Source organism: Topomyia yanbarensis, chromosome 2 (assembly GCF_030247195.1).
Source record: "Topomyia yanbarensis strain Yona2022 chromosome 2, ASM3024719v1, whole genome shotgun sequence".
Classification (NCBI taxonomy): Eukaryota; Metazoa; Arthropoda; class Insecta; order Diptera; family Culicidae; genus Topomyia; species Topomyia yanbarensis.
Window position 1 is genome coordinate 174,981,426 of NC_080671.1, and position 27,714 is coordinate 175,009,139.

Here is a 27,714-nt window from a genome sequence, read left to right on the forward strand (position 1 = left end):
AATTATTAACATAAATGTAGTTAAAATATTGCGTTTACACAGTAGCGCTCAAAAGTCTTTTGTAGGTGGTATTTCGTTGGTAATATTGGCATCTCTGTTATCGACGAAGGAGTGCAGAAAAGTCTAACGACGAAAAAATCCTACGTGCGTCGCTAGCTATTGTTATAAGGAATCGCAAAAACTTTAGTTTTAAGATCTAGGTTTAAAATTACGGGAGATAAGTTTCTGGCCGTGGACCCTTTCTAAAACGGAAAAATGCTGCACAGCCGCCATCTTGTGACAAAATCACTTGAAAATTTTTTTTTGTACTTCACAACTAGTATTATAAATCCCATTTTACAAGATTCCGGTTTACCTCTTGATTGCTAATCCCGAAATATGCTTATTTTTTCGTGTTCTACAGTGGTGTAACTCCTTAACAGCGCCGCCATAGCGACTGAATTCCGAACTTATATGAAATGATCAAATAAAGCGGTAGATGCCATGTAACAACTTTGCCAAATACACCCTAACTCTAAAACGAAAGATAAGGAAAGGACATCATTTCTCAGAAAATGCAGGAAATGAAGTACAGGCCAGATTCGATTATCCGTAGGGTGCAGAAAAATTTCGCTTCGGATAACCGAATCAAAACAAATGTTTTTTTCTTCATCTAAAGTACATGTACCAATGTTTGACTTATGAAACTTTGTTTTGGTCAAACCGTTTAAAAAAGTGAAACGAATATCGATCACCTTATATTATATAAAGTAATAGTAAGACATGCAAGACAAATAAGTTATATAGCCAACATATTTTATTTAAAAGCATTACGTTCGATTAATTTGGATTAATACACTTTGGTCTAATAATCAAGACGCATAAAACTAAATTCTTTGCGTGAAACTTCAGTCAACTTAATAACAACTGAATTTAAGATTACCACTTGTTTTGTATACAGCAACAAAACTTCGGGAATCCTCCAAGAGAAGCAACCCGATCAGAATGCAATAACAAGATTATAACAGAATGCAATTTTCATAGTAAGCTGTTATAAATCTGGTCTCGTGAGTAGTTAAAATAACTGATAATTATAATATGTAACAGCGCGAGATATAATTTTGAAAAGTTTTTGTTATGTGTTTCTGTTCCGTAACACGCTAGCTTCCACTGAGAAGCCCAAAATTTGATTCAAAACCAAACAACCCATGTCCAATACTAGACGCCTGCTGAACGGTCAGCTGGGCGTCGCCCAACGTTAATCCAACGAAGGACCAACGTTGGTCTTAAAGGGTGTTCAGAGCATCTACTTCGTAATGAATTATTAGCGCTATTAGATCCTATTTTATTAGTCCCTGTGTTTGTTCGCGTCCGAATTTTTCTACAACAGATTTTGTCAGCTTTTTGACCCGTATTTTTCAACCAAATTTAAGACAAAGTCTTCTGATTTAGTTCTCTTATGTAACATGATGGAATTAAAGCGAAAGCCTTTTGCTAAAGTGTGTTAAGAATTCAAAATGTCTTAAAATTGCCTGTTCATAAAGTGATTAAAAAGTTTCGATTTTTTTAAACCGATATGATAATAGACCGACTCCGACGAGTTGTGTAGGGTTTTATATCATACTTTATACAGGGTGTTTGGTTCATGATTAAGAATATTTCGAGGGGTGATTGACTGTCATATTTGGAGAAAAAAATCGTTCTACACATACCATCAAATCTCAACTGTTACATAGTTATTGAACTTTTTGTGAAAAAAACTTATTTATCTTAAAATACCTCTAACTCTAAAAGTATACCTCGTATTTTAAATCTTTTAGTTCCATTGGAAAGGCGAGACAATTTTCTATTGAATGGTATTCTCATATCTTTCAGTTAATTAGTTTTAATTACCTTTTAGTTGTAAAGTAGTTTAAAGTTGGTGTTTTTGATGAGGTTTTTGTTAATGTTCTCAAAATAACGAATAATGATTATAGTAATATCTATTATCCAAAAGATGGGTTTGAGGACGATTTATAATTTGTTTTTCAACATGATATTCCTATCTCTTCTCGTTTCCTTGTAATTTCACTTCTAATTTTTTCCTGTAATTGACCTGCAAGTGCTTAAAAGTCTCTAATCTAAAAAATATGCTTTATATCGTTATTACCAGGGCTCCATTGGAAAGTTGAGAAAATTTCCTTTCCTTTAGTTAAGTGTACTAAATGACTTTTTACTAGTAAAATAACTCAAAATTAGCGTTTTTGGAGAGTTTTGTAATTATTCTAATTATTAATAAATTAAATTTATCATCACTATTGCTCATTTGGTGCCCCTTAATATTCTCTGTAGCTTGTTATTTGACACTTTATCCCTATCGCTTTTCATTTCGCTGCAATTTAATAGTTAACACCGCATGACAAATGTAGTGGATTCGAAATCGTTGTTTTTGCATATGAAACGAGGAGATAAAAATAATTTTGCTTCGAAACTAAAAGAGATAATTGAATGGAGCCAAAGAATGAATTGTAGAACTGGCTGAGATGCATTAATTCCATGACAATAATTGTGCTGTTTCTTATTTACTATTTTAAGAAAATAACGAAAACGCTAATAATAACACTAACTTTAAACTAATTAACTTCTAAATTAATACTAAATTCACTTAACTGAAAAGCATTTATACCTTTTTCCATGCCAAATTTTCCTGGCTTTCGAATTAAAATAAGAAAAGGTACACTAAGTGGCACACTTTTTCAATAAGAGCTAGTATAAGTGAATATGAGATAAAAATATCCAAGTTCAATAACCCAAACACATGAAAACAAGAAAAGATAAATGTATCATGTCAAGGTAAAAATTATGCAACTCTTCAAGACTAAAAATTTGAATTATTAAAATATTGATGTTAACTATTAAGATTTTCGCGAAATGAACGAAAAATCGATCAAAATTGTTAAATTTTTTAATAAATTACTGTAAAAAGGTTATTTAACCTCATTAGCTGAAGCGTTTGAGAACATTTTTCAATGGAAAATTTTGTCACCTATCCAATGGATCCAAAAGATTTAAAATACAAGACATATTTTTTGAGTTAGAACTATTTTAAGATAACAAAATTTTTAACATAAAAATCAATAACTCAGTAACGGTTGAGATTTGAAGGTATGTGTAGAACGATTTTTTTCTCCAAGTATGACACTCAATCATCCCTTGAGAGGTTCTTAACCATGAACCAAACACCCTGTATAGTACCAATCAATATGAAACAAAAAAGTTCATATTTTGTCAGTCTTCAATACATAATAAAGGGACCAAAATCGGTCCTTATATTTATTCTAAAAATTACAGAGAAAATCACAGATTTTAAAATTTTGTTCTTCCTGCAATTATAGCTGGCGTCTACAGGATATTATAGTTTGTAGCCCATCGAATAGGTGCATAAAATTTTATAGCGCAATGTATTGAATTGAAATATTTGTTGATTAAATGAAATTCCTTATTTTCTCAAATTATTGTAATTTTTACGAGAGTTTAAAATTTTGTGCTTCCAGGAATTGTACCTGATATCAATTTCTATCGATTTTTGCATTTAAATATTGGGCTAGAAAAAAGTTTGTTTTTTTTTTGTTAAAAATGTGAAATTTCTGTATTTCTACTTATTTTTGTGAATATATTTTGAGAACATAAAATTCTGATCTTCCAGAAACTGTAGTTAGTGTAATTGATTGGTGTACAAAAATATGTAAGCAATAAGTAAAATTTCAGTATTTCTACGAAGTTTTCATTATTTTGTTAGAAAATATTTATTCATTCAGAAACTGTAGTTGGTATAAAATAATAAATTATATATGTGTAATGTAGTTTGAGAAAAAATAATGTGCGGATAATCAAAACAATTTCTTCGGATGGTCGGACTACGCATAATCGAGTCATTTTCTACGGATAATCGAGTCTACGGATAATCGAGACTACGGATAATCCAATATGGCCTGTGCCTACAAAAGACTTTTGAGCGCTACTGTATAATAAAATCTACAGTTTATGTAATATAGTCTGGGAATCAAGTATCACCACCAACGATCGAGTGTTATAATTCATCACTATATTACATTATTATTTTTTGTTACAAATTTGTATCTTGATGATATCGTGTATCACACCAAACACTTCTGGCATCAATGCAATAAACTGTTTGCATAGTGAAACATTCATTCCCTAGTTTCACCGTATTGCGGTGTGGGTAGATTTCGTTGTGAATTCATTTCCACAATCGTGGCATGTGTGTGTCTTTCTCTCTCTCTCTTCCATCCGTGCACGTTTCATTCTTTTCATCTACTTGCCAGACTATACTATTTCTTGGTCGCAGCTCGAGGTGCAGTTTTCATTCAGCTGTCTCCTCAGATAGTTGAGGTTCGCGCGCGCTTTCATTCGTTGAGTTTCTGTTGTGGAACCTATGTGGTGTGGGCTTTGAATCTATTCATTTGCAAGTTCTAAACAACAATTTGTGGAGTACCTTAGCTTCGGAGCGATTGTGCAAACGTCGCATCATTTGTGGATTAATGAAATTTGCTGGCTGTTGTGAAAGGTGTCATAATTGTTCGGTTCCGTTTGTTTGAATCTGATTATGAAGGAAGAGTTTTTGTGTTGAATGCTGGCACTTTTAATACATTCCGGTGCCGGTTAAAACGTTAGTGACGTGAATTGTTTACCGGATATAGTGTTGTACGTTCGTTGCCGGCGCAGTGCTGTAACGTGTCCACGTGCTAGGTTTGAGGCGCTGTCATCGTGTTGAAGTTTAATATAGGAAGTCTGACGCACAGCATTCGGTACCGCTATAGAGCCACATCAACGATAGCTGCTGCAAACGTTGCTTTCTATATTGCCGATCGATTGTGAATTTGTGTCTACGGCATTGGGATTTTTCAAAAACAAAAAAAGCAGGTAAATCCGTCCCAACGCAGTATGAGAGAACAGATTGATTTTTGTTAACCAAAAATGCCACGGTGAATCATTGCAAACATACGCGCTTCGTTGTTTGCTTTAGCCAGTGCCGACGGACGGTATAACTTTGGTGTCGGTGTTGGTGTTACGGTTTATGCTTCTTCGATTGTCTTCGTTTGATGTTATGTTCTGTTTCTATTCTATTTTCTCACATTCACCCGACCTAGCAACATAAAGACGATGCTGCATCGGTCCGTCCTGGTGTCTCCGTGAATGCATGCGATGATTTGGGTCGCTTCTCTGGTATTATAACTGTGGGATTTTGCTGGAAATGCTCAAATGGACGAATAGATTGGCATATTGTCGAGAAGAAGCTTCAAGGCTAAGGTTTGCGTACATATTTGTACTGAATAAAATGCACCTGGTTATATGACCCGTGACGCCAATAGATACAGTTTACTTATTTGTGGCATGTGTTGCTTTGCTGTACATATATACTATATATTGCGATCAGATGGTACCTGCGGTATGCACGTTTTCATCGACTTGTGTGAACTAGAGTGTGGGATCGTATGGAAAATGATAACGATTACCACTAGCACGGTTTTCGAATCGTGTTCTTCTTGTATTTGAGGAGCCATCGATTTGATCAGAACTAGAAATTGCACACGGTTTTGGTTTCAACGTAGTTTTTGAAAGTTAATTTTTTTTAAATCATTTATTTTTTTACTTATTATTACGTCTTCAGTATATACCGTACATATTACACTTAATGATATTGCTAGGTCAATGTTAAAATTTTCTAGTTGATAACTTATAACTAGATTTGGTAGTATGGAAGTCATAAACTAAAGCAGTTTTGTTGAGTTCGCTTCATCTGTCTACCGGATTGTTCTGGTCATATGCTGTACGGTGCCTAAGAATCCACAGAAGCGGACGATTCCTTATATCACGAGGGGAACAACCAAATGAATCCTTGAGAGAATGTCGGGACAGTCAATATTGTTCGACAACGTATCGAAAATGGTCATTTTTTGCAAGCAAGTGCCGCGGGACTCCAGCGATAGGCAATCTAACAACATGCATCTATTATTATACGGCATAAGACGGATAGGGTTGTTCCAAGGCAATTTTCTGAGAGCAAATCGTACAAAACTTCTCTGAACGCGTTCTAGTTGGCTACTTTGAACGGCATTGTATGGCGCCCACACTTGTACAGAATACTCCAAGGTGCTGCGGACCAGTTCGCAGTATGAAGATTTCAGTGCGTAGACATCCACAAAATCGAATGAGTGCCGTTTCAGAAACAAACACAGGAGGCAAGTAATCCGGACCAGGATTCAAAGGATCAACACTGGACAGAGCGCTCAATACAACGGAATCACTTACGTTAGGAAGAGGAAGGTTGATCTTATGCGTTGGCAATGTTTCACGGTACTGTTGCGATGGATGGACAGGAGGGCTGGTAAATACAACTCGGAAGTGATCTGCGAAAAGGTCCATCGACTCGGCAGCGGAATTTTTGTCACGAAGATAGACATTTTCTGGTACACCCCCGGAGTGTTTTCTGCTATTTATAAACGTCCAGAATGTCAAGGCTGCGTTGAGCTTAGTTCAGATATTCACCGAATGCACTGTTCCGGGCTGTTTCATACTGCAGTTCAATCTGACGAAGAACAGTTTGTTGTCGATCCTATGGTGTAAGTATCGCTTTCGTTGTTTCCGGAGCACGTTGCGTAGGCGACCAAGCTCGGCGTTTCACCACGGAAACTTATAATCTGTTTTTTTGCTGACAAGTTTTTTAGGAATATTACGGCCGCAACAAAAGGTTTTCAGGGAGCGGATTATTGTTTAAAGCAACATACTCGCCTGAGGAGGGAGTTCGGAAGACCCCCTCACGACCTTCGAACGCAGGGACGGGACGACTGAGCTTGTCGCTGGCTGGTTGCACGACTGTGTCGGAGCGCTCAGGGGCTTCCGTAGCATTGTATAATGGGCGCCCCGGTAAACGTGGTTGTGAATTGATTAGAGCTTTTAAATGTAAGTCTTGCCAGCAGTGACATACTTTTTAAAATCATTTTTATAATTTTTGTAAAAGCTAGTTTGTGTTGATTTTAGCTTTAACTTTTTTTTAATTATGAAAGTAAGTTTGCGTTGATTTTAACTCCGTTGTTTCACTGGCGACAGTCGCGGTCTAATTTATTTTCTAATCGCAGTACAATAGAGCGTCAAGAAAAAATAAACACCTATCGGCCCACCTCTGAGTCGATTCCTAGTCCCACCTGAGGTACTTGCTCCAAAATTGAAGCAAATCGGACAAGACTAGCTATCGGACCAACGGGCCTGAAGTTCGCATAGGATTTTTCGATAATTTGTATGGAGAAAACCCGCTAGCTCGCATTTTCGCCGCTAGGTGGCACTGTATGTATTATATTATCACTGTAAGTGAAATTAAGAAATATAATTGAATTGTCTACAACTTTGTCGAAAACTGCTAGTCAATCCGGCTTTGTTAAAGAAGTTATTACACTTTTAGCGAAGTTATGTCTGAGTCAGATTTGCATGGGGCCTAGCAGTTCATGGTTGTGTATTGAAGCTTCCATCCCGGGAATTTATTTCCCGAATCCCGGGTAATTGTGTTTCTCATTCCCGGGATTCGGGAGTCCCGTGATTTTTTTTAATTTACTCCAAAAGACTTACGTTCTGAAAAAGAAAATCTGCAGTAATTGAAAAATATACTTTTTCGATTAGTTCGCATTTAGTGCTATATATCTTTGAACTATATATCTTTGAACTCAGTAAAATGTAGATATTTTTTTCGTGATTTTTCAGGTATATAGTCCTAACCTTACTCAGGTCACTGGTAAAGAATGTTCATGGTTTCATGCCAAAATGGATATCCCGAAGTATTTCCTTACATTTCTATTAGTGGTGCACACCTGGGACGGGACGTGCAAAGTGAAATAAAGTATCTGTCACCGCTAACCGGCAATGGCCTTTCATTGTGAATCGGACCTTTCTTGACGATTTTTATTTTCTTGTAATGGACAGTGTCTGGGTAGTAGGACATCGAAATTTTTTTTTTGTGTTCTCAAAGTTACATTTTATGAAAGGTCAAAGAGGTTCCGCTCGATTTCTGAGATTTTTTCACATTAGAAAAACAGTAAAATATGTATGATTTGCATCACGGACAGAAAAATTATTAAAAATAGAGGGTTTTGGGGCCAAAATGACCCAGTGCCCCATAAGGTTATTTCCTTTTAAAAGAGGTATAAATTGTAATTTTCTGATTGCTACTTCAAAAGTTATAGTATTTATTATATTTTTGCTCCATATTTTCCCATAGTACTCATTTCAAAAATTTCAAGCGAAGTGGGCAGGAATCTAGAATTGTCAGAATATGTGAAATTTGGCATTTGAGCTTACTTTGACATTTTTCACAATATGAGAGGGGGCCTTTGAGAATTCAAAAAAAAAAAATTTTTTTGCGATGCCCTACTGGGTAGTATCGTAATATCCTGGCTATATACATGCAATTTTATTATTCTGCTCCACAGTTATGGTTAATGTTGTTTTACACAGCTCAGACAAACGATAACATAATTCATGTCATGTTTGAGCTCTATTAAATCTAACAAATCTGTACCTCATCGGCAGAAATCTATGCCGCATCGGCACAGCACTATCATCGACATTTGCTTGAAATTATTTTGCAAGCGAATTTTTCCCTGCAAAATAACATCAAGATCGGGAAGGAAAAAGAAGACAGTCTTCGCATGTCCCGTCCCAGGTGGTACCCATAATCTTTTTGCAATTATGCGCATAATACCAAGAATTTGCGCACCTAATTACTAATATGACAAAAAAGTGCTTTTCGTCATTTAGTTGTTCGTTTTTAACTAATCTTTGAGTTCTATACAAGCACCTATTTCCAGTAACATTCACTTTATCGTGTAGCAAACAAGTCTCCAATGTTCTTTGTTGTAGGATCGTAGCATGCTTTTAATAATATATTAGGTATTTCATGGGGAATTGTCACGACTTTTCAGCTAGAATGGCGTGCATCAATGGAAATACTTATTGTCACTAGATGTAAGCAGCCGGCAAATTAATAAGGGAAGGTGGGCCTAAGCCTACACCCTGAGCACTGAAATTTATTACTTTTAATGGGTATGGGGTTTCTTCCCGGTGTAATATTATACGTGCTTTTCAAAAGGACTGAATTGATTACAATGTTTTTCATTTAGGACTAATTGCACATTTAGCAACTGAAGGTAAATAATAACTTCATTCTAACAACTGCAAATGTGCATCACCCGAAGCTATTATTTATCCATTTATTGATTAATTGATGTTACCGTTTTCAAAAAACGTTAATTGACTAAATAGTATTAACTACATCTAACTGCCACTTGCACTGATGTGTATGTAATTATCAAAATCCACATAATATTCTTAATTCTGATAGACCCAAAAAGAAAAGAAACATTTTGAATGTTGATGGATCGGTAAAATAGTTTTTCTAACAATAACTTTATACATGTTTTTAAATTTTTTACTAATTGACATGCAAAACTGTAATTTTTATTACAGAATATAATTCTAAGTATCATTTTAAATCAAAACACAATCAACATAAATCTTCTAAAATGCGATAGCTGTCGAGATATTTGGAATTTTGCTTCAACAAAAACAATAAATTCGTGTAATTATGCCCTTCATAAAAGTTATTCGCGTTACCTTACCATAAAATGATGGAGATACCTGACACAAAAAAAAATTAAGACGCGCAGAAATTCCGCGTTTTGTTCTAACCACCGCCGGGTAAAATCAGTACCGACAGGATAGAAACCAAGAAAAATTCGTCGCCTGACAAAAAAGTGAACGTTACCGAATTATTAAAATATAAGTAATGCTCCTTATAATCTTGTGGATAGTTGAAATTGCACATGTATAATGGTTTCGTAGTAAGAGGGGCTTATATTAATATTGAACTACAAAAGGTGTATGAAAACAGGAATGAAAACTGAGTTATTTCCGTAGCATTAGTATAGCAGAGTGCCAATTCTAAACAAATAATAGAATGCCAGTTCTAAGCAATCACTTCCGTATTTATCACTACTGGTTATGCCAATTAAGTACTAAAGAAGTATAAAAACACAAACTATCTCATAGTTGCAGTACTACAGTTCTGAGTGAATATATAGAATACAGTTAATTCAGACATTGTTCCTACAGTAGACAAACCAGCAAAAGGCAAGGCAAGGAATCACGAATAAAAAATACAACAATGGAAACCCGCTGGGGCCACAATTAAACAATATCGACCATTTTCGCGAACGGGATATGAAAAAAAATTCTTCGTGCTGATATGAATGAGGAAAATCGATAACTTCGATCCCTCTCGTGAATGATCAATTACCAATCCTCATACATGACTGAAGTCATCACTCCACTCAGACTGCGTCCTCCCCACACTCACTTAATGCCACGTGGATTTATTCCACCAAATAAACATAGAAATTAGTCAGATCAGGTCAATCACCCAGCGGATACGCCCTCCCTTACAATACTATCAAAACAATGAACATTTAAAATTTCATATGACAAAATATGTTGAACTTTGTAAGTAATAACATGAAGACTACTACTTACTTGCAACAAAATAAGAGCAGAAGAAAATAGTTGCATAACCAAACTGACTCACGTTGCGTTGATGAATCATCCAACAAAAATAGGTGATAACGGACGTGGACGTATAAAGCTGATCACCGCCCCAATCCGAAGCGAACAGTTACTGTGTGTGGGCAGGTTATACATTGATGGAATCAGCACAAATCGTCCTATTTCTAATAGACCTGTAAAATAATAAGTTGGTGATGGACGTGGTCGATTAGTGACCGTATCTGTACAATGAAGTTCGAATTTCGGGGCTTCAATCAACCACCAACGATAAGGACCAAAGTTGACTCAAACTGGACTCAGTTTGAGGAATGGGGTACGATATTTTATACGGAGAAATTTTCACTGAGAGAAACTTGGACAGTCATGTTCTCGTAGACGCATACAATCTCAACAATGACCTTCGAAGAACTGAATTGTGATGGTAAAATTAGATTCTGCTGAACGTAACTGAACCATGCAAGAATTCAACGAAGAAAGACACGTTAGAGATATCCAGAGGGCAAATAATGTTGAGGATGTGGGTTGTGTTGCCTTCCTGAAAGTGTAAAGCGCAGAATTGTGGCGTGCCTTATTCTTAGTACAGTTGACGGAGTATGTCTAGTTCAGCAAACTGCACATCCGGCAAAAACGAACGAAGATTGACCAGATATTCACGCAACGATCCGCTATGTATCAACAAAGGGACTGGGAATACACATCTACACGTGTATTTCAACAGCGCGTACGATTCCGTGAAACAAAACAAATCACGGTAGATTGATTGAACAGAAGTATTTATTGTGTATTTCCACAACTGAACTATGATGATGTACTGTATGTTCATACTAGAAACTAATTTACTGTTCAAAGAACTCAAAATGTTGTCTTTCGTCTTTTTTTGTACAACATCCGGAAGAGCCCAACCACGTTTTTTATAATCACAATCATCGGATCAGAAAAGCTGAACCAGGAACATGCCCACAACTTCAAACCCATGGTCTGCGAAAAAATAAATATCCTTTTCTATATAGATTCACTAACCAGCGAAAGAGCAAATCCCATAATATTCTGACCTGGGCTATAATTTTTAAGTCTCTTTAGTCAACCTCGGTCTTCGGCACAGGAAGAGATACATCAACTCACGGACACCTCCTGTTGTTAGTCGTCTACGGCATGCTAGCAGGTACCCAGTAAGTCGCTTCTTTGTTCAAATAGGGTAGACGAGCCCTTATTCATCTCATTAGTCGGGATGTCACACTATTTCGTTGATAACTCGATTTAGAGTGACTGGATTGCGCTTAAAAAGGTATCATCATCTTTTCTTCGTTCCTAAGCAGCAGTACAGTTCAAATTTTTACCTATAATATGTAAAATCGCTAAAATGCTCGCGTTTGAGAGAAGCGGAAAGTCGAGTGCAACGTTCCCTTATTCATCCTGCCGTTTGAGCTAATGCGTTGAACAGAGATAGCAGACATTGCCCTAACTAATGTGTTCAAATGGCTGCAATGAATAGAGGAACTAAGATGAATTAGGGCACAGTAACTCTACTTCGGGAGATTTCAGTTTGCCGGATACCACACGGCTTTGTAAAGGAATTTTTTGAAAAAGTGATTGAAAGAATATTTATTCTTGTTGTAGGGTACATAAATTTTGTTTTTTATATCTCTGCAACAAATCTCGATGATCGTAGTAACGCATGTATCAGTTGCCAAAATAATGGTCAACATAGATTTCGTTCGTTTGTGAAAGTACTCGACGTGATTCAAACCAGTCGTTGGATTCTTAGGTAGAAATGTCGTATGATTACCCTGAAGAGGGAAGTTCTTTCGAAATAGCATGCTTGCGTCTCACTGTCGTGCGTACTGACAAGTTTTTTTGCTAGGATTTCTAGATTGAAATGATCCGGAAGTGAATTTTCGCCAAGGAAATATTCCGCTAGATGTTTACATCCTATATGCCAAATGTGCAGGATCCCATCTTTAACAGCTTCAACCGGTTTTATCCTAGTAAATATTTGCAGGTATGTTTCTGTTAGCTACTTTTCAGTGTAATTCAACGACCAACATGGATAAGCGGATCTCACAAAAGTGCGATTTGTTGCTATTTGTTCTGGCTCATCTGCGGAAATTCTACACTTGAAGCTTGTGTAATCCGTTCACTGTCAACGTAATTTGCATATAACTGTCATCATCTTCAGTTGTTCAGCACGACCCCGTGACTGCAAAATCATGCAGGCCATGTGTTGTGTAGTTGGATGCGCCTGTTTCACTTTATTATTTGTTTTTTGTTTGTTCGAAAGCAGAATATCTTGCCAAATGCGCTACACACCTCTTCAAAAATAAACATGGAATTCGAAAAATATTTTTGCCTAACTTGTCCCGCTAGGAAATGTGTTGTTCATTTCAGATCAATATTTCACTTCAAACAAGCATACTTTTTGCCTCCCCTTCGATAACTTGCCTTTCCTTTCGAATCCGTTGTAGAATAGACCATGATATTAACGTCTGGACGTTTACATTTTCTCCACCATTAAAAATTGAATATATACCAAGTGTCTGTAACGGACTGTGATGAGTACGCTATATACGTAGTTTCGTATATTGCCATAAGCTGTTTTGGATTGCGCTGGCAGGCAGCCAAAAAGCTGTTGTAGTTTCCTTCGCATGCTGGTCGCGGATTCCATAATAGTAATAGTTGTTTGGCATTTTCCTTCTATCATCTTGCTTATTAGGGTGATATGAACAAATCTGACTCTGAAAATATTTTGAACAAATCATGGATTTTACTGTCAGGAGTTGACGTATGATATGTTAGAATATTTTGACAATATGTGGCACCCTACTGTGCATTCAATACACATTTTTTTTCAATACGACTTCGAATACCATTAAAGATACTCAAGCTCAAGGTTTTCTTGCTGAGCATGACAAGGTCACAGTTTTCACAAGTTGTGGTAGATTTTTGAATTGGTATGCAGAATCTGTGAGCCAGTTATTGTAGTTGTACCGGTTATGATTATAGACATTATCAGCACCTGATTTTAGACAGAGAAGATCTCTATGGGGTGCATCTTGAAATTATTGCAGACTCAAGATTCGTCAAATATTCGACTAAAATTGAGTCTAAGGTATTGTGCCTTTTATACCATTAGGTCATATTTCACACATTTTGGTTTCAAATTAAGGAGTGCAATATGTTTTGTAGTGCATCTACTGTATGTCAAATCGCAACTTGAGCTCCTTTTTATTTCGTCACTTTTGTTTCCACTGAATTTTGTTTTTGGCAATGTCTTTTGAAGACTCACTTTCCACCCTTTTTTAAACTTTGGGTGAATTTATTATATACAGTGAACAGAACATCCAATCATCAAATATGTATACGCTTCTAACACGTGCATTTTTTTCATTGCAGAAAATTAAATTAACTGTACCATCCGTACTACCAAGGTAAGTTTTTCCTTTCTCAACTAGAAAAGTTATGTAACCACTGTGAAAACCGACTGCAACTTAAACCGATCCCGGGGGGCCCAGAATCATACCATCTAACTCAATTCTTCGAAATCGGAAAAAAAAATTCCTTTCTCACATAAAGCAAGTCTAAGCAATCTCTTTAAAAACTGAAGCCCGAAGGGCCAAGTGTCATATACCATTCTAAAAAGTTTGTCGAGATTGCTAAATGCCTGTTTCAGTATATACGCGTGTGCTTTACGGGTTGAAGAGTACCGTCGCAGTTCTATATAAATTGGTTCCTCCATGTTGCCAAAATAATGCAAAACAAATTAAACTGAGTCCAACATTATTTGGATTTACAGATCTAAAACATTTATGACAGATCTGGAAAAGTAGCCAAGTTGATGTCGCACCTATTTCTATACGAATCAATGACCGATTTTTTGCCTTTCTCATATAAAGAAAGGCTATGCAATCCAAAACTTTGACTTTTGAACCGCACCCCGGGGGCCAAATGTCATATACCATTTGATTCAGTTCGTCGAGCTCGCAAAGTCTCCTTATGTATGTGTGTGTGTTTGTTTGTTTGTGTATGCGTCAAATAATGTCACTCAATTTTTTTAGAGCTAAACTGATTTGCACAAACTTTTTTTCAAACGAACGGTATAATACTCCCATGAGCTGATTCTTTTCTTGATTGGTCTTCCGGTTCCGGAGCTACGGGTTGAAGAGTATCATGCAGCCAATTTCCATATGAACTGGAACCACCGTGACGTCCAAATGATATAATACAGAATACATATGAAAGCGGGTGAATAATACTTGGACTAGCGGATCTAGATCACTAATGACCAATTAAAGTAATAAACCGGTACAATCGTAATATTTCAAAGGTAAAAAATCTATCGAAATGGACATCATATTCCACTACCGCCAATTGCGGAAGTCCCGAATTCCGGGCATATTCCGAGACTAAAGTCACATCGGTTCTTCGATGTTGACTCAACCGATTTTCACTAACCAAGTTGCAAATGAAAGGTACAATATGCGGTTGGGTGTTGCACTCTCCTTATTCTAGCCTTCTCCCTTCCTTCATTCATTCCTTCTTCTTCACACCACCCCACAGATTTTACTAAAACTAAATAACTTGGCTTTATTAAGTCTTTGGATAAGTTTTTGTAGTTTGTGAGCCCCTTCTTTTTGTCAAAACAACAATGGTTCTAATTTCACCAAGATCAAAACATTAGGGGAAAGTGGGTCAATTCGGACCGGTGGTCAACTCTCCAGCTGTTTCTCAGCTGTGGTAATATTATGAAAAGCATATAAATCATTTTCATGGCTGTCATGTAGCTCTATTCAATCTCGCGAAATTTTGCGATTCTGAGTTTTCGTGTGTGTGTGTGCGCTAGGGGCAAATGTTGTTTCGGAGCGCTTTTTTTGTTGGCAAAAACCATTAATAGTGCATAATCGTGATTTTGGATCTGCCGGATAATATCTTTTGCTTAATAGATATCAACACGCAGAAAAAATTAGCATATTTAAAACAAAAATATGTGTTATTGAATCCAATCATTTATTGTTTATCACTTTAACAAACAAACTTATTGGTTTGAAAATATTTTTTATAAGGACAACAACAAATTTTTGCTTTCAATAAATACATTTTTAGTACCAATAATTTTCTTTTAATTTCAATAAAATAATGATTGAAAAACGGAACGATAATTTTGTTTTATTGAAACAATAAATAAATTTTATTGAATTCAATAGATAATTTTAATTTATTGAATTTAATGCATAATTTTATTGAACCTTTTTTCTGCGTGAACAGTTTTCGTTTAATCGGAGTGTGAATAATAGAATATGGGTTGGTCAAATTCAGACCTTTTGCCGTATATACGATCTGATACGCGATCGCGAAAAATCGTTTGAGAGGAAAGTTTGCGTAGCGGTCGAGCTTTCAGGAAAACATAAGTTTTCGCAAATCGACATGTTTCGACGTTATAGCTCATAACCTATTTTTAGGTAATTTGGCAGGTCTTATGTTTTATTGTATATTTACTAGAAAGTTTTATACATCATGAGAACCTTTCATTTCACAATTCGAAATTTAGTGAAAATGAAATATGAATGAAATGAATAACTTAGTACAAAATAGGAATGCATTTCAATTGCAAAAATCGAAAAGAAATGGGTGGTCCGAATTGGAACAGGGTTGGGGTAATTCGGAGCTTTCAAACGTTTGTAAACAATACGTTAAAAGATCTGAAAAAGTTCTCTTAGAAAAAAATGCGAGCAGTTGTTGAGGCTTTCAGGAAAAAATATTTATTTGTGAATCGGTTGACACGTTCCAGTTCTATAGTTCATAAACCCTTACTAGGCCCAAATTGGCCCAGTTCCCCCAGACATGAGAAAAATCATTTCACGAAACGATCAATTTGAAATCATCCACTAACATGCTCCTACTGTGAAACCCGATCTCGGTAACCCTTCTTGTGTAGAGTTACGCGTTCGTGCGAAAGCGAGAATCAAAACAAAAAACTGAAAAAAATGACAGCGCACAGCAGTGTTAGTGTTCACCCAACGATTCATTCTCCATAACATATATAGTGTTTTGAATGAAAGCAGAAAGGATCGCAAATGAATGCATTCTTTCATTCACAAAGATTCCTTTCAAAACATTCACCAGATCGTTCTAATAAAAAAAACTTGTCGTTCGTGTTTATAGACCTTTGAAACTTTCACTTGGTGATCTCTAATTGTCAAGTAAGTAATTTGCAATGTGCTGGTGAAAAAAATACAATTTTTAGAATGAACGCTGTAACCAGAAAAAGATTCTGTTGCAAGTTATCCAGGAGGAGGGCAGAAAATTCCACTGCAAAGCAGATGAGAATTGTGAATATAAGCAAGCACCGCTAATGCTCGAAAATTTCAAAAGGAACATTTTTAAAATGCACCCTGCTGTATACGCAGTAATGAATTTAACAGCACCACCAAACGAGAAAGCCTAACATAGATTGTTTAAAAAATACTAAATTGTTAATTATACAATTTTCATGTATGTCATGTACAAGCATGCATTTGCCCAAAAATAACTTCATAAAACGATTCCATGCATATAACATTATCAATTTCAAGTGGATTCTAGTGCAATATACTTCCCAATATTGATTATAGTGTACATTTGCAGTATAAAGTTGACCTAACCCAACTGGAGAATACAATCTCACATTCATTTGTGAACTAAAAGTTGATTCACTTGTGAATGTTTCTTCCGATTCAATCCGCGAATAAAGAACCATTCTTCATTCAACATAGTACGTGTCATTCTTTTACCTGGCTCATTTTTTCGGAAGCTCATCTCTACCTACGTTTAGTTGTGTTCATTTGGAGAGTTTTAGTCGGATCGTGAATGAACGACTGGCTGCTGTCAATGCAATGAACGGATTCGCCAAGAATCATGCGAATGAATGATAATTCCCATCTCTGGTTCCCCCTAACCTTCTAATCATTTTAGCTAGAGCTAAACGATCTTCAGCGAAGTTGCAGAAAAACTAATTTTGGTAAGGTTTGGTGAAGACATGTAAGCTCTATGGCATACTTATCATGTTACAACAAATATAAATTCGAAGGTTAGGATGTTCTTTTAGTGTTTCTTAGAAAATCTGGTTTTGTTCAAATAACTTTTGCGGTATTGATTTAAAACTGAAGTAGTCTTCAGGCAACTTTAAGATTGATTAAGGCGTATAATTTGTTTCATGGCACCACATTTCTAATTAGTTTTGCTCAAAGCTATTAGCACTTCTTCGCGAAAAATGGGGTACAGATACAGGTTCGCCTCGAACATCGAACCCAAGCGAACGATGTACAAACTCTAGTACAAACATCAGTGTACGTACACAGGGTGCGTACACGAGAACGATTCGCACAAGGCAAAAAGAGTCAACGCTAGTGATGATAAGCGCGAGAAAGAGAAAACTGGTGCCAGGAACCTATATGTACGCACACCGTGTACGTACATGGGGTTCGGTAGTGCAGGGTGTGGGTTTAATATGAACACAGATCCAGAGCGAAAATTGCATATGATATTCATTTGGAAAGACTGACGGAAATTATAAAAGCTAGAGCTTGAGTGTCTTCAGCAAATTTGTCTAAAATGTGTTGTTCTACAACTTCATCGAAGACAGTCAAGCACTATTTCAAACCGTTAAAAGTTAATTTTAAATATTGCTAAAATTAGAACCACCCTAGCTTCTGTTTAAACCAAAGGAAGGGCCTTGCAAAATACAAAAACTTTGCCAAACATATTGTAAGGCTAGATCATTTAATTTTAGCAAAAAAAAAAATAAAGGGTTGTGTACAGGACACGACCACAGTGACATTAAAAATGTATCTTTTTTCAAGAGCGTGCAAATGAATTTTATCTATCACACATGTCGACTCACGTTCTTGCTCACTCGCCTATTTTCATATGTTACAATTTGCTATATACCCTCCCCATTAAAACATAATTTTTTGAAGGTCATTTAACGGTAATCTATTATTACAAATCAAGTATCTCACTAGGTGATTGGAATTATTTGGCTGATCCATCTAGTAAAAATAGGCTGGTCTGCCCAGAAAATATATTCAAAAGAAAAGTTCCATATTGAGAACTGTGATGAGGAAGCCCACGCCCGCCAACGGAAATATACAGATTCTCCATGAAATATGAAATTTCATTTTCCATTTAAATTTTCAATAATATACTAATGAACTTAAGTAAACAATCTTAAGGTTAAGTATTTCTTGATCGATTAGTGGTTGAACAAATGAAATTATTTAATAAACTACATTGTTATACAACGTTCGCACTACCGGTTAAAACGGGTTTTTATGCTATCTTGGTGACATTTTTCTTGTTGCTAATTATTATAACGTGTTATTACTCTGTAGTGTAAACATTGTATTATTAAACCAATTCTGCAGCGTTTTATGTTATATAGGTGTTTTATGTGGTAATAGGACTGACATAATTATATCTTCAGTACAGCGGTTTGTTTCATAATTTAAAACAGATTTATTTTAAAATTTAAATTGGTATACCTAACCGTTCTATTTGTTGTATACTTTAAAACGCGATTAAATACATAGTGCAGGACAGATACTCTGACTGCATAAACTGGGAAAACAATTTTAAGTCCAGTAACGCTTAAGACATGGCTTGTATTTTAATCGAAAAAGAACACCTGCTTAAACTGCTGCTGGGACGGTAAGTTGTGTTTTAAAATTTTCCGTTTTGTACAGTACGAAACAAAAGTGTTTGAAATTAGAAAACAAAAAGTTCTGCTAGGAATGTGATTGTTTCCGATGCAATTACAGGTTTTTTTTACCCGGGGGATACAGGCCGCGCAAAATGAAAGCCGCGTAAATTTCAAAAAAACGCGTAAATGAAAACCGCGTAAATTTCAAAATCCGCGTAAAAAATACCGCCCAAAAACCGCGTAAAAAACCTGAGTGTACTCTCCTATATAAAATACTACGCTGCAGAACAGTGCAATAACTTCAGAATCACGTTGTCAGATGCCTTACTGATAAAAAACATATAACCGAAATATATATCACATATAACCGAAATATGAAACATATGAAAGCCAATAGGGTTTTTACCCTACGCAGCTACAAAGCGCCGTAAACATTGATTAACAAGTTATAACGCACACGCATGCATAAAAATAAATATTTTTTCAACGCAACACTCTCAAGCAGCACACATAAGTCGCATCCTGCGGTATTGAATTAAATCCAAACCACCCCACCCACGCACTTTGCAAATCATTCTGTGACACCGTGCTGGTACCCGAAAAATCCGCACACGGCCACCGCTGCAGAAAATGCAAAGCGTCTACCGCTTAGCGTCCAGACGCTGCAGCCATGATCTTACCCGTTCGACATAAGAACAAAAGCTGATTCAAACGGGTACGCGTCACCTCTATTTATAATCTAACCGTATATGGTTTAGTCACTTAGGTGCAAGTGTGTGCAAATGCCAACGTTGCCGAAAATCGATAGCACTTATTGCATCGCCCGGGGACGATGTTGCTCGTATGGGATAAGAGCAACAACTGATTTAAACGGACATACGTTGCTTCTATTTATGACTTTTCGTGTTTCATTGAGCCACTAAGCTGCCCTCTATTGACGGCTGTGTCTGAGAAATCTGCCTCACGAATGGTAATTTTCCCGTTTTTCGTGAACTTTTTAATTTTACCAATTTTCAAAAGTCTACTTTTATAGGGGAGATATTAAATTATTACCAATATTTAAGTTAGGTGTTTCTGAATCGGTTGGTGTATGAATGATTAAAATCCATCTAGTAATATCGGAGTTATAATCTTGCAAACCTTACATAGTTTCGTTACATGGGAGATAGTTTAGATTTTAGAATGACACCTAGCCCCAGAGAGTGGAGTAAGACATTTTTAATGTCAAAATTCAAAAATCCTGTTAAATTTACATTCTGGGCCACTGTTCAGTGGTCACAATAGTACCTAAACGTGCGTTTTATTAATTCTTCTTTGGGAGTTGATTTTAGTGATTTGATGTGTTGGGAATATTGTTTTTTAGAATGGAAACCCCCTTCTTTTGAAGTATACTGAATTGTGCTTAATCCACCTAATAGTGAGATAGAAAATTTATTTCTACTAAATTTCGAGCTAGAGTCATGATTTCAATGACAAAGTTATAAAAAATTATACTACGAGAAAGCTTGTTAAACATGCAAACTCTCTAAAATGTAATGGTGTTGAGATATAGCACATTGTTTATGGATGACACCCAACAATCATTTTTCCTTATAACTTTTTTCTGAGATTTTTTTCAATTTTCCAAATATTCTATAAAATTGTTAAAATTAAGAAATTTCACATATTTGTCGAATACATTAACATTTTTTTACTTCAAAGCTTAAGAGTTATTTAAAAAAATAGGTCAAAAATATTACCATTTTGAACGTCAAGTACTAAGAAATGTAGAAAGATGTGATAGACATTTCGATTCTATGAGAAAGGCGGTGCAAAGTACTACAAGAAAAATAGTAGTCCCATGAAACGATGATATGGTCAGAATGGGGATCTTCAGGTGTAGTGAAGTGTCCTCTACAAAAGTTTAGAGAAAAATCAGGAAAATGTAAAAAAAACATCATGTATTTTATTAGCATTTTTCAGAACAGGCTTTGGAACATTTTCTCTATTAAAAGTTTAGCTTTTTTTAACTATTGTCGATAATCAATTGTTCTTGTACCATATTATGCTATCTATTCATCAGTCTAACATAAAAAGGGCGCACAATAATAAAAACTTTCCATCACCTTCACTAGAGTGGCTCAATATTTACATTTTTCAATATGGTATTTATGAATGGCAACGAACTGTACAAGGTGGCAATTCAGGCTGAGTAATATTTTTGAAGTATCTGTTACCTGTTTCATTCGGTTAAGATTAAGTAAATCGAAAAAAAAAGTGAAATTAATGCTTCACCTTCCAGTCCCTTGCTAATTAAATGCCGTTACAATAGTTAAAAATTTTACAATAGGTCGTTAACAAAAAATGGGAAAAAGGTTAAACGTATATATTGCTATATTCATAAATTGTTAAATCTGTTAAATCTGTTTTTTTGTATAGTTGATATTTCTGACTTTGGGGCATTGTCTGGTTAAAAAACTGGCACGTAGGAATCTGGCCAGAATAGGCGCGATGCGTTACTTGCCAACCGCATTTTAACGTTGGAAATGCCGCTGTAATTTTTTCCCAAGGTATCGTTTATAATGGATTCTATTTCTCTCTATTTTGACAAATCTTTTAACGTTTTCTGGTCTAAACTTTTAAACGTTATCTATATGCGGTTTCTCGTGTGGTGTAGCTGTATGTATGTGTAACTGTATGCATGTACTTCATTGAAATTAAGATCCGTTTTCACTCTTAATAACAGTTCAACGCAATGAGCTGTCGGTCCAAGAGAATTTTGTTTAACGGTAATAGAAATTATACAGGATAGTATTCTAACAATTCCCTGAAAACATTGATTGATTTTCCCAAAGATTGTGTAAAGGGTATCAAAAAACTATTTCATTGGTTTTCATATATGTCCACTTTTTGAGACTTTCCCAGTGTAACCATTAAAGTCAAAAATTGAATTAGCTGTATTCTTCCAGGTTAATTTTGCTTGGGTTCCTTATGGCTGATACACGCACCAAAGCAAATAGTCAAATATGACATACAATTCTGTAGAGTCGCTAAGCATTTACATGTATTACTTACGGAAAATTTATGTGCGTTGCTATGAGAAAACGATCGGTGGCGCTTTTCGAGGTTGAAAGAATGCATCCGATCCGTCAGTCGCCTCAGATGACTGATTTATTCGCGGAGATCGCAGTCTTTCTCTATCCAATGTGCTCGGTGTCGGAGAACCCATCGATTCAGACGTCAGAGAGGACCTGTGCCTCAAAAATGTTGTTTTTCTCCGCACTCAACGAGAGCGTATTACTCCGCCATATTGAAAAACAATCAGTACACTACAAGTCAAATCTAAGTTTCATGAGCTATTTCAAGAGTTGAAAAAACATGTTGAAACGTTGAATTCATGATGAACAGGAATACGTTACAGAACCGGATATGTTTGCTAATACTACTACTATCACTCCATGACTTCCTTTTACAAATTTAGCATGCTGCGCGGGGGGCGTTTTGTCAACAATTGAATAACCTCCGTTTGTATTGATCACTAACAACAACCGAAACAGAAAACAACATATTTCCATCCCTCATTGTATCGCATTTTTTCACGACCGGCTTGTAAACTATAGCAATATTCAACTCGTTTGTAAACAGATCAGATTATATTTATTTATTTCACTTGGCTCAAGTACTGGGGCGATGTCACACAGAAGGACATATGAGTATGAATATTACCTTACTAGAGTTAAAAAGTAATTAAGCAAAGAATTGCAAAAAGCTAACTGTACGTAGAAGACACTTGTGCAATCGAGGTGATCATAACACGTAACTTTTTATTCACTACCCTCCTTCACTGGTGTGTGATTCATGGAAGACTCCTTCCCAGCTGTTTCTTGAAAATCCTAATGACCTTTTCCTGGTCCTTACGAAATTAAAAATCTTCGCATTTTCCACATACGAACCTTCGCAACAAGTGCCAGTTTAAGGCTCATTCTGTCAACACATCGAAGTTGGACACTCTCATTCTTCGTACCCGGCATACTTTTTTGAAGTTTCACGAATCGTAACAACACGAGAAATTCTAGTTGCGTCTCTTCTACTAGCCGGACCGGCTTCAACTATGCCTTATCTAATATCTATCGATCTCTGCTCTCACTTTCAATATACACTCCATCTTGGCAATCTAGTTCTCTTTTGAGTTTAATCCGGATTTCAGTGGTGCTGCGCGGCAATGATTTCGCCGAACGCGCTGAAGTTGGCACGTGTGTCTGTGTCTTTAGAAGGCCAGTAGAAATCGTTGCTAGGATGGGAATTTGATTACGGTTCATTGCTTTCTTATTTGTGGCAGTTTCTCGAGCAGGGTCACTAATTATTGTGGTTATCGTTCTCCTATGAACCGGTACCTACAATTCCTATCCGGAATTTTGGCAAAATTTGCTGCACTGACGGAGGGTTCAGTGAGCTTGGTACCGTCATCATCATCCATCCTTTTTAGACGAGACGGTTTTTCATTAGAAAGGTGTTTGAATTTCGTTTCTAAAATTTTCCGTGAAAATTAGATCGATCATAAGTTTATTAAACAAATCTTTCTCAAATATTGTTACAATCTTCTTATCGTGTAAGATTTCAAATATTACTCAAACATATTACAGGCAGCTTCTGATGCCGTTATTTATCAACGATAAAATATCTATTTTGAAGGGTTACTTAACTACATTGCACAATTGGCCAGGAATCGAACTTAGCCAGACAAAACCTCTGGTGCTTAGAATTAAAGTTCGAGTTAATAGGAAAAGTGGTCCTATGTCAAATATAAATACGCATACCAACCCAATCTTAGCAGAGTAATTTACGGAGTACGAGAATGTTAGATGGATTGGAGAAAAATATGATTGAAAACTACATAATTGAATTGAAAACACACGTCATATTACTTGGTCGCTTTTTCACAGCAGTATCGTTACTAATGATTGCAAAAGGGAGTTTAATGTGTTGCGACCTGAGCAAAGCTTTTCATCCGTTTACTTTGCATAAAATTGAAACGACTCTAAACGTGATAGAAAACCATTCACATGCGAAAGCTTAGCTTAGTTTAGCTTAGTTGACCACCTGTGATTTTCCCGTGATTGATCAAAGCCAGTTGAAATTGTGTATTGAACCAATTGTATGATACTTGGGAGTAGTACATCATACTCAACGTGCAACCTAAAGAAACTAAAATAATAGTATTATCAATAACGTAGATGGCCACGCCCATGCAGGTCAATTCTAGGGTAGGTAGGAATGTAAGTTCAACACGTCTGACTATTATGACCGAGGAATTCTCTGCATCATCCATAAGTGTCGCAGGATAGGATTGGTGTTAGTAGGTAGGTATTTAGCTAAGCACTCACGCTCTTTTCATTTGAGATCAAAGTTTTGAGGTGTGCGACCTCCAATAGAAATACGAATGCCGTTCGAATAGGCTTTTTATTACTTATTCTTCCGCGGGCCGTTATATAAAAGGAAAAGCCTTGTGGAATATAATAGAGGTATCTATTCATCTATAGACAATATGATTTTAGTAATATATACGAAAGTCGCACGCGATCAATTTTCGAGAATTCGAAGCGAGCAATTTGATCCTCGAACAGCCGATCATCGGGAGTATTGCTTCTTATTAACACTTCAATGATCATTTCCAAGGTTTGCAAGCGTACAAACAGTATAAAAGATATACCAAATGAATGTGAAAAAAATTCCCTGCGAAATGTTAATGACAAGTTGGCATCTCCACTCTTCCTATCAGACACGTTTCCATAATTGGGTTAAATGCCAAATTGCACACGACATGTTCATTGTGCGTAATAAATATCATAAATACAAAGATAAAGGATCTTGATCCGTCGATGGCCCAGCAGAAGAATGGATGGGAGAAGAGCAATACTGGCAAAGACCGACTACCATATGAGTGGTTCAAACTCGAAAGAGTGACGCCCAATAAAACATAGGTGACAAGGGACGCGGACGAAATTAGCTGAGCACCGACTGGCTGGTTTGCCACCTATTTTTCGGGCGAAGAATTTTGGGGCGACACCTGGTAGTCGCTAGTCGCTGGTGAAACGCCAATAATTTGAACATGCTAATTTTTCTTATTGCCGTATCTTTTTTCACTTTTCGGATTGAATTTTTTTCTCGGAAAAACAATTTTTCACTATTTTTAGAATATACACTGTGTTTCTAGATGTTTTCTGTGCACTTTTATTGTCCTTGCATCGGGAATCGACGGCCCGTAATGCGAGGAAAAGATATTTTTCATCTGCCGGAATTCGATTTTCACAAACTCGCGTCACTCAAAAATATGCCGAAAATGCTTTTATAAGCCACTTAACTTTGTATAAACGTTAAATTGCACCCTTATTGACACTTTCTATAACCGGGAGGCAGTAAACTGCGTCGAAAATAATGAAAATTAACCGACTCGAAGGGAGCTCTACAAGAGTCCCAAACAAAGTTTAAAAACGCTAAAAAGACTAAAAAGTAAAGAGTGGAGTTTTTTTGTACCTCTATATTGCAAAATAATTTTTTCTCACTAATAAGTTTTTCCACTGTGGATGTGTTTCATCAAACTCAGCCAACCTACCCCAGCCCTAGGATTGGTTGGCCGATTTTTCACTCCGCCTTTGGTTGTTAACAACTTTTTCCCTGATTTTGCTTCTTGAATGAAAAAAGTCACGTGTGTGCTCAAGGGTTGTATCGTCATGACAACGCAAACCGTGTATCAAAAAGTCTAAGCAGAAATTCCGAAAGCAAAACTCGGGCAACCAGCCCCGGTCTCCTCTACCTTTTCCGCTGTAATATAATCTAACCGCATGTAAAAGTACGGTGACCATACGTCCTGGTTTCCCAAGACATGTCCTGGTTTATAACTTACTGTCATTGTGTCTGGTGATGTCGAGAAAAACGTTAGACTTGTACAGTTTTCCTTCTTCTAAGTCGCAGTCGTGGGTGGGTCGGGTTAAAACTTCAATTTCTAAAGAAATCACAAAAAAGGGTTTTTTTCACACTGAAACCATTGCCCCTCTTAATCCAAGGTTGAGTATAAAGAACCTATCAATTAGTTGTGATTTTTTCCATGGTAAATTTGAAACTACAAGTTACAATGACCTACAGTTCACCTAAAATATTCTATTTTTATTTTAAATGAGTTTGTTATCTTTTGACAAAAACCCGCCCTTAGTTGTACCAAGTGAAAATTTTTCGGGTCAAATGTTCAACTGAGAAAGCCTTGAAAAGCAACTATCTCTGAAAACGAAATAAGCAGTGTTTCTTCATACTGTTAGCAAAATATTCATGCAATAAAAATTGGACTAAACCGTTTTGCGCGTTAAGGGCAAAAGACCTAATTTTAATTAATTCGAATTCATCTCGTCAGTAACTAGCACCATCTGGGTGTCTAGTTAGACGATGTATCTAAACTAGTACCCAAATTAGCACTAGTTAGACACAAACAATTCCAAACAGTTCACACGACATATGTGAACGCCTAAAGCCACATGTCCCGAGTGATGTCCCGGGAAGCAAATATAGCTCTGGTTTACTGACGAGAAAGCGAAGACGAACTCTTGTCTTTTGGTTCAAGAAACCAAACGCCTGGTATTATGCAATAAAAATTGGACTAAACCGTTTTGCGCGTTAAGGGCACAAGACCTAATTTTAATTAAGTTTTGTTTTTTTGTGTTTCGAATTCATCTCGTCAGTAACAAAAAATTCCAAACAGTTCACATATGTCGTGTGAACAGTTTGGATTTTTTTGTGTCTAACTAGTGCTAATTTGGGTACTAGTTCAGATACATCGTCTAACTAGACACCCAGATGGTTACTGACGAGATGAATGAAACACAAAAAAAAACAAAACTTAATTAAAATATTCATGAAAATTAGTCAGTAATATTCAAACAATGGTTTTAAGGCCCAACAAATTAGAAACCTCTTTTAAATTTATCCAATTTTGAGTATAGCTCAAACTGCTCAAACATTCCTAATTCAACAGAAGAGCTCGACTGAGTCGATTCTCTCGTTTGGTTTTTGGCAACGCTAATAAGTACAAATGAGACGAAAAACTCAAAAGTATTCTTTGGTTTGGTTTTATTTTTCTGTATGTAACCGATGGGTCTCCTTGCGTCTATCCTGGGTTTCAATTGCCTGATCTTGTCACACTATAGAAAGTTCCACCCATTCAAACCCAATTTTCATCGATCGACATAGCTTGGAATCGTTTAGCACCTCACCAATGATAAATGGAAAACATAAATACTCAACCGTGAGAATTTCACATTGATAAGCACCATACTGGCATTAAAGGCCACTAGTATAACTTGGAATGACAACACTGGGTTCCTAATTGAGGTATTGGTTGAATGTGATAATTTGCGCGAGGTGATTCGCGCCTAATTATCGGATAATTAGAGTTGTGTTAGCGACCGATTCATCAAATCATAACAGGT

At 36.3% G+C, this 27,714-nt stretch overlaps 1 protein-coding gene across 23 annotated transcripts in view; it reads left to right on the forward strand.

Moving 5' to 3' along the window:
- Nucleotides 1-27,714, forward strand: part of LOC131682192 (sodium/hydrogen exchanger 3) — a 175,412-nt gene that overhangs the window by 20,482 nt on the left and 127,216 nt on the right. For 21 of the 23 annotated variants that reach the window (XR_009304042.1, XR_009304041.1, XR_009304043.1 and 18 more), the window contains exon 2: nucleotides 13,978-14,012. The exons of 1 other annotated variant lie outside the window; for it this stretch is intronic. The gene's annotated coding sequence lies outside the window, so the exon portion shown is untranslated. Of the gene's footprint in view, nucleotides 1-4,332; nucleotides 4,903-13,977; nucleotides 14,013-27,714 lie in introns of those variants that run through there. One more of the 23 variants, XM_058963490.1, reaches the window with a different exon arrangement.